This window comes from Corvus cornix, chromosome 3, assembly GCF_000738735.6.
Source record: "Corvus cornix cornix isolate S_Up_H32 chromosome 3, ASM73873v5, whole genome shotgun sequence".
In the NCBI taxonomy this organism is placed as follows: Eukaryota; Metazoa; Chordata; class Aves; order Passeriformes; family Corvidae; genus Corvus; species Corvus cornix.
In genome coordinates, this window is record NC_047056.1 from 99,116,957 (window position 1) to 99,133,344 (window position 16,388).

Genomic DNA, 16,388 nt, shown 5'->3' on the forward strand with positions numbered 1-16,388 from the left:
ACTATGGGTACCACCCTCCATATATATGGATCAAGAAGTCTGAGCTTTTTCCTCTTCAAATATGAGCTATTAGTATGTGAATGTTTTGTCCCTTCCTTCCCCTAAAAAAGAAAGCTTTAAATGTTATTTGCTTTGGATTCTGAGAAGTACAAACTCTACCACATGGCAGACACATGTGAATCCATATGCTAGCATGTCTGTAAAACCGAGAGAGATTAAAGCCTGAAGTTTCTATTAAATGCACTCCTTTTTCTCTTGCATGCAGCATTTTTAGATCAAGCTCTAAATGTTCACCAACTCATGAATATTTTTGAGCCAGCTCTGTTCACTGTGATAAATCATTCTGCTTGTATGTTGGTTTAGTGACAGATAGTTACCTGAAAACTTCTAATGTAAAATGGTTTATGGCCATCTGAGGGGGAAAAAAGGCTGTGATCTTTGCCTGACTGCTGGAACAGTATGACAGAGGAAACATACTGCATTCAAGTTCCACAACATGCCAACTTTATTTTTTTCTTCTAGAAATGGACAGAACTGAAAGGAAAATGACTGCTGGCATATTGTGAAAGTACTTCCAAGTGTGTACAAGTTTCAGTCATGGATGCAAACACAGTCAAAACCCTTCATAGGCAATGAAAAGTTTTGCAAAGAAAGCTGAAAAACATCCTATGAAAGAAACAGAACTATCATGGTTAGTCCTTCCAACAAAAAGAAACAGGCAGTCTCTAGGCTTATGTTCCAGAGTCAGATTTATTGTAGTTGCTAAGCCAAATATAGATATTAAAGGATGTTATTCACAGTGTTAAAGCTGCATATCATATCTGAAGCAATGCAAAAACAAAAAAATTTTCTTCATGTATAGATCTTTTACAGGGATTGCGTTGTCTCCTGGAAAGACAGCTACCTTGAATCACCTCACAGACCATGGTGTATGACCATACAAACCAGCAGTTTTCTGACAAGGTATACCCTGCATGACCTGCCCTGTGGTAGCAGCTTGGACATAGACTTCACACATCTGTAAATGTAAGACATTCTCATTTAGCTGATCCCTATTTGGCCATCAAATTCAATGCTTAAGTTAGAGATCCCTCTGGGATAAGGAAACAGTTGTCTTCTCTTCAAGTGAAGAATGAGAAGAAAACTACCCATAGACACCAGAGAGTTGATATTCTTCCTCATGATGTTGACTGAGCAGCAGCAACTTTTACTGGAGTCATCATCAGATGTCTCACATGCACTGCACCTACCCTGTGATAATGAAAACAGAGTTCTTGCACTTCTTCCCCTGCCAATCTTTTTTTCCTAAATCAGTCCTAAATGCCAAGTTCTTTGTAGAATAAGACGTCTCCCAGTTCTGGAGAAGTATGAAATTTCATTCCTTTGGGATAGAAAAGTAAGAGGTAATGGAAAAAATCTTCTCCCAATGCTGGGTAGAAGTGCATTAGCATAATACATGACTTTGTACTTAGCCTAAAAAAATGTGTTTCTTTTCTTGATTAGGAATAAATCACATCACACCCCCACAGCAGGGGGTTGGAACTAGATGATCTTTAAGGTCCCTTCTAACCCAAATCATCCTATGATTATAAGATAGTTATAGTATTGTCATTAATACAGCATCACTCAGAGAATTTCAGCTCTGAGTTCTGAGGAGGACCTGATAAAGAGTTCTTGCAGAGTGAAAAGAAATTTCGCTATCTATTTTAATGATCAAAGTCGACAAATGAAGACTCTTTTTTCCAAAAGAATCTAAGGGAATAAACTATCAATACTGGTTTTCAGTGAGATCTGCACATTAAATCCCAGTAGATGCCTTTGAAAATATTAATCAGAAGAGCTCAGCCAAGAGTGAAATTTTGTTCAGTAAATCCAGAGACCACTGACATCAGTTGCAGTTACGCTGAGTGGGAAGGATGAAGGGTAATTACAGACCCAGCTGCCAATTCACCTCAGTTGCAAGTAATCATGATTTGCACTGGAATTAGAAGATGGGGAGACACAAACACTCTGAAAATCAAGTCACTTTTATTAACTACTAAAACATGGACATAAGCACTTCATCTGTGTTTGAAAATCTTCACCTCAATGACTAGGGAAGGTCACTAAATCTGTACAGGGATGTGAATGGCACTAAGATTATTGTGATCCCAAACAAGCTGACTATGACTCTTTATTAAAAATATCATCAAGTACTTTGGTCCCTACCCAGATTACTACTTTTGCATCTTTTATAATTAGATAATGCTAACAATGAACTTTGTGTAACTAGCATATTTTTTTTGCATAAAGTTAAATGTATTTGTAGTAAAAGTACTGTTGTTTATGACACAACTATTACACTATTATACTACTGTTCTTTATTAAACTATCCAATTGTTATTCTTTTATATATATATAATAAACTAATGTATTATTAAAACAGCCCCTCTGCTAGAAAGTGTTATTTACAGCAAAAGGGCAGGTTAGACTAGTAATCTACCACCACCTGTAGCTCTTAGGGAACCTCTGCAAGAATAAAAGAAGGCACATGTCTCTGCAAGAGCACCACTTCATTCCTGACTCCCAGTCTTCTGTAATGTCCAGTGTTTTCCATGGAGGCACCCTTCCAAAGCCCTGTTGCTCATCACCCCAAGCAGGTTCTCAAGCCAGCCCTACAACAGCCGCTGCATACAATTGCTGTTCTAATTTAGAGGAAACTCCATCCTGGAGTGTTCATTATAGTAAATAAGGAGACTAGAGCTTAAGGCAAAAAATAGAGCTCTACCATGTCACGTACCATTCTTAGCATCAAAAGTCATTTTCATACTACACCACTAAACATGACCATCAAAACAGAAACGGCAAGTGGAATCAAAGACATTTCCTAGGGAGAAAAAAAATCAGTTTTAATGTTTTGCAAAGCTTTTGTCTCAGTGGTCTATTGATAACATGCAACATTTCTCTCACACCATTCTGCACATTTATCAGAAAATTTTCAATAGAAAACACTCTATTGCTTTCAGTGGCCTGAGGCCAGCTTTGAAGCAGGCATGTTGGCCTTACTAAGCAACCACTATCTTACAGATAATCACTTAGAAAGGTACAGTCCAGAGCATCTTATTGTTCTCATATCTGACCACCTTTAAGAGCAGATTATTTGGAAGCAGTAGGTAAAAATTAATCAATTAATGCCTTTAGTAAACACACCTGTACTTTCTTCACAGCAAATACTGCTGATCACTGATCTGTATCGAATCTCTTCCTTTCGGTGAAGCATAAATTCAGCCAGGATTTGGATCTCAATCCAGATTTTAAAGTTAGATATTTAATAGGCCAGACTAAGTCCGTGATATGCAGACATTTGGAATTCAAGAAAGAATATGACTAAGAACAATGCTATCTCTTTTTTAACCTTAGCCCCCCTCTTTGTAATTTTTTCAGCTTAACAGTTGCAACCTGCCTTAAAACCAGTCACCACAGAAAGCAACATGCTTACCTGTTACTGACAGTCTTTGCTTTGTGTTCTTGAGAGTTGAAACAGGAGAGGAGAGGCAAGGCGAGGCGAGGTGAGGTGAGGAGAGGAGAGGAGAATTATTTTTCCCTGAATCTTCTTATTAAATTATCTCCCTACAGTAGCTGAGCTGATTGCTTTAACCTGTGATTCTATACTGTCATTTCACCTTTGCTGACTATTTTCTAAGCATGTTTCTTATCAGTTTCCCAGAAAAAACACTCCACCACTTAGAGTGTTGTAGTCTTTCCTTGAAGGAGAGGCAAAGTACCTTGGAGGTTCTCCAGAGGATCAGTTTTAAGGATCTGAAATGCAACGTTCAATAGCACTATCCCTTATTCTCAGTGGAAACTCTCCTACAGTGGAAACTATCATGTGATTAATTACGAAGAGTAGCTAGAAAACTCCACTTTTGGACTCTCTGGGAGACATCTCATTACAGCCACCTCTCAGGCTTCTCTGGACACAGGCACTTATCTAATATTCCAATGTAGCTGTAAGTCATAGATTTGAAACAGGAACTAATTCAGGTAAATTTAGGAGCAAGGTCAGGAAAAATTAGAAAATATTCCAAAGGTCAAATTGGATTGTCATGATGGCTGATTGTAAGCTTAAAATACATAAATATAGATCTGTTTTCCTGCAGAAATTTTTATATAATGCTGTCACACACTTCCTAGCCACAGAGATCACCAGTATCACTCAAGTACCCCAACATTGTTATTACCACATGGAAAATATTACAGGAAAAAAGCTCCTTTTTTATTAGGCAGTCTGCAAATCTCTCCTCAACTAACTCAAGGGAGAATGGCCTTAAGCTGAAGAAGAGTAAGTTTAGACTAGATATGATGTAAAATTTATTTACTGTGAAGTTGATGAGGCATTGGAACAAGCTGCCCAGAAAGGTTGTGGCCTCCCCATTCTTGGAAGTGTTCAAGACAAGGATGGATGGAGCTCTGAGCAACCTGGTCTAGTGAAAGGTTCTCTACCCATGGCAGGAGCTTGGAACTAGATGATTTTTAAAGACCCTTCCAACCCAAACCATTATATGATTCTATGTGCAGTATCAAGCATGCTATGATAGGAAACATCCTTCAGACAGGTTTACACTCACAGTCATAGTGAAATCAATACATGTGATACAGGGATCCACGTAGACCTTACTGTTCCCCTTTCAGGTACATATTAGAGGCTTGGACTCTATGCAATCAGCACATCAGCATAAATTTGTCTGTACTTCCACTGCATGTTTTCCTGATTTTCTGTATACAGAGAAAATACACATCTAGTTTAGGTCTATAGTCTTCAGATTATTATTTTCAGGCTAAATGTTGTTGTCTGGATTATGTGCAAAATGGAAAAGACAATCCATGTTATTTCTATATTATAAATCAATATGGATGAGTCAGATGATGACTGTTTTCCAATAACTAAATGCCTTATGTCTTTCCAGATTTATATAGCACCGTGCTGATTTTAGGATTAGTGATTTGCCAAGGACCATTTCTATCATGAGAATTTAAAGACCAGGCCCAGAAACTGGCTCTCAAGAGAAATCTTGGGCACAGAGAAAAAATTAGTGAATAATAGATTAATAGATATAGAAATCTAAGGTGAAGAAGATGGAAAGTGCATTCAATCATTCCAGTAAAAAAAAAAAAAAATATTTTCCATGCTTATTTGGAAATAAACATCTAATAAAATCTACTAAAATCATCAAAGAAATTAAAGGTTATACTTTTCAATTTGCACCTCCCCCTATTATGAATATCCCAGGATACTGTCAAAAAGAGCACCAATATAAAATTCCTATTTTTCAGCTGGGGGTAAATTTTGAGTGCTGTCTTGCAGGACAGGAAAAATCTGAAGCATTAACTGCAGCCTTTAGTAGCCTTTAGTAGCCTGCATGGGTGAAATCTATTGATTTAACTCAGATGTGTCTGGCTAATAAGTGTTCAGAGTAGTTTTCTTTCTACTAGTGCAGTGTGCAGGTGTGTCACATGCTGTTCTGATATGACTAGCTGAGTACTGTGCCAGTTTGGGGAAACTTGGAGGAAAAATATCCTCTGATAGAAGGCAAGTTATAACCACCACTCCCCCCTCCCCCCCACCAGGTCTGGGAAAGAATGACGTTTTCCTCGGAGGAAAGTGAAAGAGGTAAAAGCTATTTATTTAACAAACACACAGGAAAAGGATAATAATGCTAAATAATAAAACCTCTCGCTGTGGAAAGAAACCTGGGAAGATTTCAGAGTCCTTCTGTAGGTGTGGTCTCTCTCCTCCTCCTTGGAGCTGGGTCATGGGCCCACCTCCAGGGCCTCCACCTCAGTAGAAAATTCTCCCTATGTGTTCTGATGTTGAAACAGTCCAGAAGACAAGAAGGGAAAAAAAACCTGAAGTCCCAGGAAAACAAAGTTCAACTCTTCCGAGTTTTCTGGAGAAAAGGAACCGCAAGCTGGCTGAAAAGCAAGCAGGGTGCTTCCTCCGCTCTCTACCGCAGCAGAAGAACACAGAGGAGTGTGTATGTGTGTCCTTGAACAACCACTTTGAGAAGTTTGCTCGGTTTTTTCCTCTCCCCCCTCTCAGGCTCAGTTTAAAGGCACAGAAAGGCACAAAGTTAATTTTCTGGGCATAGAGCAGCAATAGGGGATACACATCATGAAGTCACCCCAAGACAAATGCCTCCCATAAAATTAATCCATGGCTATAGCGACTGTAAATCTGATTACCCCAAAATGGCCATTGTACTTACGAAGTTCAAGCAAACAATGCCAGGGGAGTGCTTCAGGAAATCTTTTCCCCCACATCAGGACAGTCTTCCATGAAGTACAAAGAAAAAGTGTGCATGTGAGCTAAGTTGTCTGTACTGTTTTATAACAAGCCCTCTCATTTTCTTGTACTTCAGCCCTGTGTCCATTAAATGCAATTTAGTGGGATCATCAGAGCTTGAAAGGGCAGATCAAACGGCACTGAGAATCCCAGCTGTGCAGGCCCCAGTTCAGAGTGAACATTAACCTAGGATTCAGCACTAATTTATTCTACTTGATACAGGAAGATGGTCTATTTCTCTGTTGTATGTAGGCCCCATTATTTTTTTTTACTTCTGAAAGAAAAGTCATACAGATAGGTAGAGAAAGAGAGAGAGAGAGAGATTTATGTATTTATGTGTGACAAACTAAGGCAATTTTGACATATGCTATATGTACACACAAATACATGTGGCAAGGAGAAGGATACATCTATCTCCCAGCTAATTTTGGATACGCACAGGACTGGACTGGTGTCTCAGAACCCCATTCACAGAAGCAGGCTATTTCTGTTATTATTATTGTTGTTGTTGTTGCTGCTGCTGTTATTATCAGTAAACACAATGACTCTACAAGCTCATATTCGTGTCTCTGTGGTACCGTGGCTGAAACATGATGGCTGAGGCTGAGGATTGTGCTGAAAGCACATTTTTTAGGCGGAAGATGTTGATCAGTGATTGTACTTTAAAGTTAAACAGTGAAACAGTGTTGTGTTGGGTTTTTCTTCCCTTTTTAGTCCACTGTTAGACAAGAAATGTGCACAGAGTAATTTGTCAGATAGGCTACACTTCATCTGATATAACTGTATGCATATGTCTCCATTTTGCAGTGTATTTTTTTTAACTATGAGAGATGTACAGTGGTACAAACTTCAAAAGCTAGTCAAGAACCAAAACCTGCAATTATCCTTCAGGTAAAGGAAGGCAAAAGTACGGGGGTTCGTATCCATGATGATCATTGCACAAATTGTTAAATTATGGACTAGAGAGTTGCTAGTGCTACCTACTAGTCACATGGCTCATATTTAAACAGTAGCATTTCTATTGCTACACCCTGCACTGGAGACACCCAGGGAAAGGGTAACTCGAAAAGGAAGGTCACAGAAGAATTGCAATTAATGACCAAAGCACAGAAAAAACCTGCTGGGGGCTTTTCTTCTCTCTCTCTTTCTCTCTTCCTGTTCTTTGCTCTGTACCAGATCGTGCTACCTGAAACATCTTGCTTGTTTTGATTTTTCCTAAGTACTGAAGTTTATTTTGGATCAGTGAGGTGAAAAACCTCTGAAAGGCTCATGAGACTCCCTAAGCCCAAGAGTCCAGCATTTGCACCTGTCAGGATCACAGTTTCCTTCAACAGATGGCTAACTTGGAAATTTAGCAGACACATTTCTGCATTTACTTCCTTCCCTGCCTTAACATGGAAAGAAGCAGTATTGTGTAGGTAACATGTAATCAAAGGTTTCACTTTTCAGATTAAGTAGATTGTGGCTTTTTTCAGAAGTGAAAGAAAGCTGCAGCAAACTGTGTCTGCATTGCACAATCCCTCAGGTACACAGAGACAGAACTTAGTTTGTCTTAGAGAATGTTAGAAGGATTAAAACACTACATTAAAAAAAGGGGAAAAAAGGAGTTACTCTGATTAAGGAAAGCAGTGGTTGCCTGTGTGTTTGTTCTAATCTTCACAGTCACATTAAAAGCCTAATTACTTTTTAGTTAAGGATTCAGGTTCTACTGAGGACAAGAACTATGAAGAGACAAAACTAATTAATGCAAAATATTCAAAGTCATGGAGCACAAAAAACTCTTCAATATCCATTTCCCTTAGACACACTTACAATACTGAAAGGTACATCCAATAATATCAGACGAATTGCTTCTGTTGAAGTATTGCAACACTACTTCTTTTCTTCATCCTTCCTTAACTTCAGAAATAGATCTAATATTTAATTTTTATACAATACATATATTTACAAAACAGAAAGTGAACAGATCCTGCGATCTGAACCTTTACAGACAGCATGTATCACAGCCACAGAAAGACACAAACAGTTTTCAGTCTGGAGGTCAACAGTTTCAGCACCTCCTAAGCTCATTAGCAGTCTAAGTTCCACAGATAAGCCCTGCTTTGAAAAGCAAGAAAATAAGAGTCTAAGCTTCACCAAAAATGGAGAATCAGGCTACTAGGTCACTTCCAGAAATCAGGTATAACTTTATTTGTATTTTTCAGAAATGTGTGCCTGCAGTCATGAACCCTGGTGGAAAATAATAGTGGGTATTACTGGAAAGTAATATGAGCCTTCAGAAACCCACATGCTTTTTATGATACAGACCTATGGCCTCAAAGTATCTTTACCTCACCTACAGGTTAGCTACATCTGAGTCTTGCTTAACTTGGTGCTGCTTTGTGAAAGGGCCATTTGCTTTCCATTCTATCAGAAATGCTCAAAAGCTGCTCCAGTTACTGCTTGGCCATAACACACTGTAAACCAAAATCACAACCAATAGTCAACATGAACGAGTGTGTGCCTTCCCACTGCCTTCTCTCTTTGGACAAGTACCCCTTTGATGTTATCTCAACAATACTAAGGAAGAGAATTGTAGGTGCCCCACAGCAGCTAATCATCTCAGAATTACATTTATGCTGAGCCAGATCCTCCAGCTTTCGTGTGAGTTTATGCTGACAGTGCAGAGAAAAGCAGCTGCACAATAATGGAGACTTCTGCCCTACATTTCTATTTCTATCTAGCCCACAGGAACCATAAGAGGATGACCACATCAATCATAAACAATCCAAATGTATTTTGATGCATACTATGAAGTTGGATGAATGTTGCATTAAAAAAGGTTGTGCCTATTCGTTAAAATAGCAACCATGAATGCAATTACTTTGTGCTTTGTGAATATTCAGTAGTTATGTTGTGCTGCTAATATGTTCCAAGGACACATATGTGCATTGAAACATTTACGAGCACATTTGTGCTAATATTGATGGAGATAACAGGTAACATTCTCACTGCCCTCTTGACATCTCTTCATCAAAAGTCATTTCCCCAAATCAGGGGACAGAGAAAATGGTATGTGTGTGTCTTAATCTCTCTAGTACAATATATAAAGCCTGAGGTAAAAAGATCATGAAAGCTAAAGGGATTATATAGATTGTTCAGCAAAGGAAAGCAATAAGGGAATTACCAAATATCCAGTAACATAGATATAAGATATTCATAGGTGAAACATGAAAAGATATTCCTTAGAATTAGTTGATAATTCACCATTCCCAATCCATCATAGTCATATCACACAGACCTTGGAAACTTATCTTAACTTTTTAATATTTACAATGGATATCTAAAGCAGCAATATACAGTAAGGGACAGCCTCAGTCTCAAGTAGCTTTTTTGTCCAAAATGAGCAAGTGAGGTGAGTAATAGGATGAAGCCAATGTAGATGCGTTCTGTAGATGCTCACACTCAATCATGTTTCAGAGGTGTGTCCCCAGCACTGTGGAGATGCCTGTTACAGGATGGCTCTCCCCAGCTTTGCTCAGCATGGAAAATGGTGGCAGGCTGGGACATAGACTGAGAAGTAGAAAATTACTCACTCCTGCCATATTATGATGTTTTGGGGTGACATGTCCCTGGTAAATAGATGCCCAGGTAAGCCACAGAGAAGTGAAGCTATTTGTACTGGTGGTCCTGTGTAGGGTATGTCCAGCCACTGCCCTGGAGGGACGTCTGCTTAGGTGAGGAGATTGATCAATCTCTCAGCAGGACGCCCCCTGGAAAGGCAACCACCTTTTAGTTACGTCAAGAAGACAAACCCAGAATCCTCTGGGAGGCCCTGTGCAGATCCTTTGTAACCCATTGGCCTTTACCCTCTGACACCCACCCCCTGTATCCCTATAAAGCCAGACCCCTGCCCCTGCGAGGGCAGAGAGAGCCTGTCCTTGGCCTCCCCTTCGCCGGAGTACGGACCGATAAAGCTGCCTCGTGTGGAACAGCTGTACGGGCCTCTCGTCCTCTCTCCCTGGTCTGGCCTGGAGGCTGCCCTGCAGAGCTGAGCTGAAATCACGAGCTGACAATCACTAAAGAGCTGACAGCTTCTGCACAGGCCCTCCTGCCAGCAGCTGAGGGAAGACACCGGGCCTCAGGAAGGCGATCCTCCATGGGACCATCTCTCCAGACCGGTCACAGCTTCGTTGGTCAGAGCTACTGACCCCACACCAGCTGTCATAGTCCTGCTATGAAGTTAGGAAACCCCAGGCTTCCCAGCTCTCAACACTGTGCTTTCTATTAAAGCATATTTTTTCCAAGTGCGCTTTTAAGTTTATGCCCCACTGAAAACCTAGCTCCCAGCTTGTCATCTATGAACAGGCCACTCATCCATCCCATCCATCTTTCCACCCCAAAAAAAAATCTTTTTTGAAAACTGTATTCCTCTGTGCCCCAGAATACATAATCTATAAGAACAGTAATAGGGAAGCTCAGATTGAAGGCTACAGATCTCAGCAACAGGCTTGCATCTGCTGTGAGCCATGCATTCATCGTTGCCAGCCTCTGTTTCATCACTGATTTATGCAGAGGTGTACACAAGCTACACCCACTCCTGAGAAACCCATTTCATTGTCGTTGGAATCAGCAAGAAGCCTTGAAGGATTAGGCATGGGCAAGTCTTCTGAGAAGGTATTTTTTGCTAAAGAAAGAAAATTAACATGGCAAACTGGCATCCAAGTACAATATGGACCATGTAGCATTTTATTTCCTAAGTTGCACATTTCATGCTGCCTACCAGCTTTTAAAGGTCAAACATGTAAACTTAAGAAGGTGTGTGAGTGTATACTAGTTGCAAAGCTCTTTTTTTTGTCAGCTCTATGAAGCAATAACCCATGAAATGTAGTTGATATCTCATGGGCACATTTCTCCATGCCTGCAAACATTTAAAATTGCACTTGTGGTGCATAAAAGATTTATAATGATCTCACCCACAAATATAAATTTTATCCCACATAGGACGAAAAGACCTAGAAGCAGAAGCAGTGAACAGCTGAACATGAGCACAGTGTCATAAATTCATAACACTTACAGCTTTTTAACAACCAGTCATAAATGTGACTGATTTCAATTTAATTTATGAAACTTTGAGATAGAACCAGGAATACCTCCTCAAATTTAAAACTGAGTTTTAAAACAGAGTGAGTACAATTATGGCCTTACTAGGATATTAGTTGAGGCAAATGGGATTGGGGTGGCCATCTGGAAGGTCCCTGAGCCATGCTGCATGAACAGGGTCAGACAACTGGAGCTGAGTGGACTCCACCAGACTGCAGTGCAGATCCTGCTACCACTCCAAGTCAACAGCACATCCCTTCCCAGCACAAACTGCCACAAAGGGACACATTACACAACTTACTGTCACCAAACCTAGGGTTCCTTCTATGGGTACAGGTGGGCAATAGATGGCCAAGTCATCCATCATGGTAGTGTTGTGACTATTTCTCTCGTGCAGGTGATGATCAGATTCACCTCATCTCCATTGCTCCATCACATCCCCCAGATATTCATGCAACTCACGCATATTTAGGCAGTTTTGTTTGGACTGGAATTTTTTCTGGCAGTTTTTTGGAAGGAAAAGATATTTGGGAAGGGACTGGAAGGTAGGAAAAACCACCAACCAAGACAACAGGGGATGAAAGAAGAAGTGAAACATTCTTGCTCAAGTTTGCTTCCTCAGACATCACTAGAACAGGTCACATAAATCAGATGCCATAAGTTAAAACCCTTCTCTTTCAGAAATGCAATGCTAACTTTCTCCCACAACTGTATTGTTTCAATACAGAATCAGTGATAACAAAAGAAAAATCTGAATTTCATCTACATGAATCTCATAAAATCTCCAAGACATGCCCTGATATCTGATATCTGGCAAGTCAACAGAACTGTTTATTTTCTTGGACATAGAGATTGAATTTTATTTTAGGTCTGACAAGAGGAAAAATTTTTAAGTACCCTGAGGAGTCAAAGTTTTCCTCAGAGCTCTCTCCTTCTGCACCTGTCAGAAATTTGATTTTTTTTTTTTTCTCTACTGTACGTATTGGCAGCTTGGAAACCTAACAAACAAACAACTTGTATATTTTTCCTGTAACTTCATCAGGATAAAAACAGAAGGAAGAAAACATGTTTTACTACCTAAGCCTTTTGCTTCCAGCTTTATCTTATGTTGCACTTGTTTTTACACTTGGAAGATAACAAACAGTCCCTTGTGTTGCCTATGTGTATCAAATTGAAGGCAAAATATTATTCCACAGTGTGAAGTTGTAATATTGTGCCTATTAACACGTCAAAACTAACTCAAAATAGAAAAAGACATGGTGAGGTCAAGCTGCAGATGTATCCCTAAAGGTATGAACTAAGGAGGACATTTCAGTCCCAATTATTTTTAAATGTGTGTTGATAACTAAAGCATAACTCTTCTGGTTTTGAAGGATATGTTTGCTAATAGGTGATGGCTACATCATCTGAAAAGGTAAAATATTTTTATTTTATTGATTTTTTTAAAAAAATTAAAGAATTTAGATTTTCTTATCAAGAAACTAATTGACCAATTATGGAGACAAAACTACTAAGGACTGACAGGTTGGTGATATTTATTAGTTACGGTAGGTAGGATTATTAAAGGTCAACATGGTGGTTAATGTGAAATGTAATAGTGGTCTGAGTTTCTTAAAATTGTACAGAAACAACTGTAGTCAATCCTGGATCAAAATATAATGCCGAATTGTCACAATGCTTATAGTAATTCTTAAAGCAGTTTGGAGAACAACAGACATAATGGTTACATGTTCTGTAATAAAGAATAAGAAAGTGGCTACATATGCCACCAAAAATTTAACAGCGTCAGCACTGGGGTCTGAGGACATGATCTGTGCTTTAGGAAAGGCATAGGAAAAGAAAAAGGCAATGCCAGTTGGCAGGACAGGCCTGAGGAGCTTGCAGAGCTCTTTGTCTTAGAATAAAGTGGTTACTATGAAGAGCTCTTCAGTCTCTGAGGGGAGCTCTTCAGTCTCTGTACCACACTGAAATCATGGCAGTACACGAAGAATCCAGATGCATCCTGAACTGGGGTGCAAAGCTGTGACAGCCAAAAGTTCCAGTCATGGCCTAAGACACCACTGACCTGATTTGTTGATGAAAGCCCGTCTTTTTCAAAGTCAGTTTTCCTAATAAGAGATAGATACCTGTCTTTAAATACCCATTTCCGTTTATATTCCTGAGACCATCATGATTGCTAAAGTATTGTTTCAGGTTCAGGGAACAAGAACACCTTCATCTCTGAGAAAAGCAAGAGAATCAATACACATTCAAGAGTTTCACTAAGAAGCAAAATTTAAGTACAGAATAGGATGTTTTTGCTTAAACAAAATAACATTAGCACCCAATATATCTCACCTTTCAAAGAAGGTAAAGACGGCTCAAAGTGCTGAAGAAATCCCACTGGAAACCTCACCTATGACAGTTAGTGGGATCTTTCACACAAACACAATTTGGGCTAAGTGATACTCCATTTGTCTGGCCAGTAATTAATTTGGAAGCTCTTTTAATTTTCTGCAAGTATTCTATGATTGCTTTTTTGCCTGCAGCTTAAGACGAAGAGGCTAAACCAAGAAGAAATAAAGTTGCTTGTGTAGTCAGCTCATGTCAGTGAGCTGTGTCCTGCTCTGAGTGTGGCTTTTATTCCAATGGTAGAGCTCCAATTCTTTCGTTTTCTTCTTCATTACAAAAATATCAGAAAATTAAACTTAATGAAAACAGAACTGGAAGACTTTTCTTCATCTGTGTTTAGTCTTCCATTCATGACAGCTTGGATGTTAAATTTACCATTGCCTCTTTTAAAATAGAGTGACCCCTAGGAGAGAGAAAGGAGAGGTATTTATATCCTAATAGATGCAGGGACACAACTCACATTTGCACTGGTGCTTCAGCTATTAACTAAAAATTAATATTAATTCCTTAGAGGCTGAGGAGAGAAAAGGATAACCTTTTCGTCTTGAATCAGTGGCTTGGAGAAATGATTGGGAAAAACTGAACAAAAGCTTTCTATGGTTTTAGTTCTTCATGTCAAAATATAGTTATTCATATTTGTACGGTATTTTCTAAAAATTCTTTCAAATATGACAGTTCCCATCGCACACTTCTGATGTAGGCTCATTTCCATTTGTATCAAGGCAGGAAATGTAACCATATTCAGGTAGCCTGTAGCAGAATTTCAAATGCCAGAGTATCTAGAGCATCTACCTTTAAAGGGTTTGGTGAGGTTTCATTGTTTACTGCTGCCACATCCTGAGTCTCAGTTCACTCGGTGGGAAACAGCAGCCACAGCCACCAAACTGGACACCACTGTAGACAGTCTGAAGAGCAGCTCATGCCTACTGTCAAGATTTATTCAAGAAGTTTTGTATGTTCCAGTGTAAAAACAACAGATTCCAGAAAGGCTCTGAAACTGTAAATATTAGGGTTATCAGAGCTAAACAGTTAGCAACTGAATCACACCAAAAGAGCAGTTACTCATGTGCATAGTACAATTTCAGTAGCAGAACCTAAATCTGCCCTACTATAGTGACTAAAATATTCTCTCTGCTCTTTCAGAATATTATACAATTGCCATCAATGTTTACCCACCCCAATTAAAACAAGTATTCATCTTAGCACTCCATTTACAGGTAGTAGAACAGCTGTGGAGTTGTAAAAGAAAAATAGCCAAACACAGTTTTTCAGTGCTGAAGTAAGTGTTACTGTTTTCTCCTTTTTTTTGGATGCATAACATTCCTGTCCCTGTGATGCAAAGCTTAAGCTGAACTAGTTCCCACTTTGCCACCAAAAGGATAACATATGGTTTTAAATGATTGTTTGACAGCCTAGACACAAAACTTCCCAGATAAGAACTGGGGGAAAATTTTAACATTCATTTAACTGTTCCATAGCTCTGCACATTTCAGCTGGAAATTCATGCAAGCCTTTTGTCATCCAATGTAGAATGTAGTTTTAGTTTCCTCATAGTCCCCAAATTCTGACAGGTATTTTCCATTTACCAGAGAAGGTAAAATAGGTTTGGGAGACTTAAAAAAAAAAAAAAAAAAGATTAAATTAATTATTTAATTAGAAAATGAATTAATTTTCATTGTTTTCTCTACTATCCCAGTACCTATATGCCTTTTACATGCGTATTTATTGTGGGAACTTTGTATCTAAAGATACAAAGATATATCCCAAACACTAAGCATATCACATCTATTGGTGATCATTAACCCATATTTTGAATTTATTTCATATTCTTGGGCTTTTTCCAGCCTTTTTTCATTTTATTTGGAGACGAAGTGTGTGTTTACACAATGGTATGCCAAACTATCTTTCTTCCATGACACATGAGGCACCAGGTAACTAAGTACCGAAGACTCCAGGATCCAGACTTTTCTTGATCTAAAAAATTACCTGGTCCATACAAGGAAGCATGGACTAGCACCTCAGCCAACAACTAGGAAGCAGTAAGAGACACTGAAGGTGGTTGTGATGAAATTCATGAGGTCTTGGTTGTGGTCCTGGCTCTGCTACTGGCTTACCTTACAACAAAACTGGAAAACGAAGTTAAAATGTTGCACCCTCTGCAGACAAGGAGGTCTTTGGGCAAGAATAAGCAAAGAGAGCCAGATATAATAATTATTCTGGCACAGTAACCACATAGCTACTAGAACAAATTGAGTCACATAGTCATCATGTATCACTTGAAGATCAAATCACAAAGCAGCTACACCCTGGCGAAAGAGCTTTAGCCATCACATTGCTTCAGAATGTGAAGTTTAGAAACCCATGGGGGTTTCTAAAAGGCAGCCAGTATGGGGGAGGCCACCAGCCCCCGCACAGTCTGACAAAGAGCAGGGGCTCTGGCTCTGAAGTGACACCAGAGTGTGTATACATGATGCTGCTCTCGACCACACTATCATTTTTCTCTTTATGCTTATCCTTTTCATTGTCCAGAAACTAATTTCCTTCCTTCCTTCCTTCCTTCCTTCCTTCCTTCCTTCCTTCCTTCCTCCCTCCC

General features: G+C 39.3%; 2 long non-coding RNA genes across 2 annotated transcripts in view; both read right to left on the reverse strand.

Moving 5' to 3' along the window:
- The window catches only part of LOC104685455, a 205,507-nt gene that overhangs the window by 36,808 nt on the left and 152,311 nt on the right, over positions 1 to 16,388 (reverse strand). The window lies entirely within an intron of this gene.
- Positions 12,923 to 15,502, reverse strand: LOC109143749. The gene is made up of 2 exons (XR_002044097.2): positions 14,588 to 15,502; positions 12,923 to 14,198 (listed from the first exon to the last, which is right to left on the reverse strand). It is a non-coding gene; the product is annotated as an uncharacterized LOC109143749 (long non-coding RNA).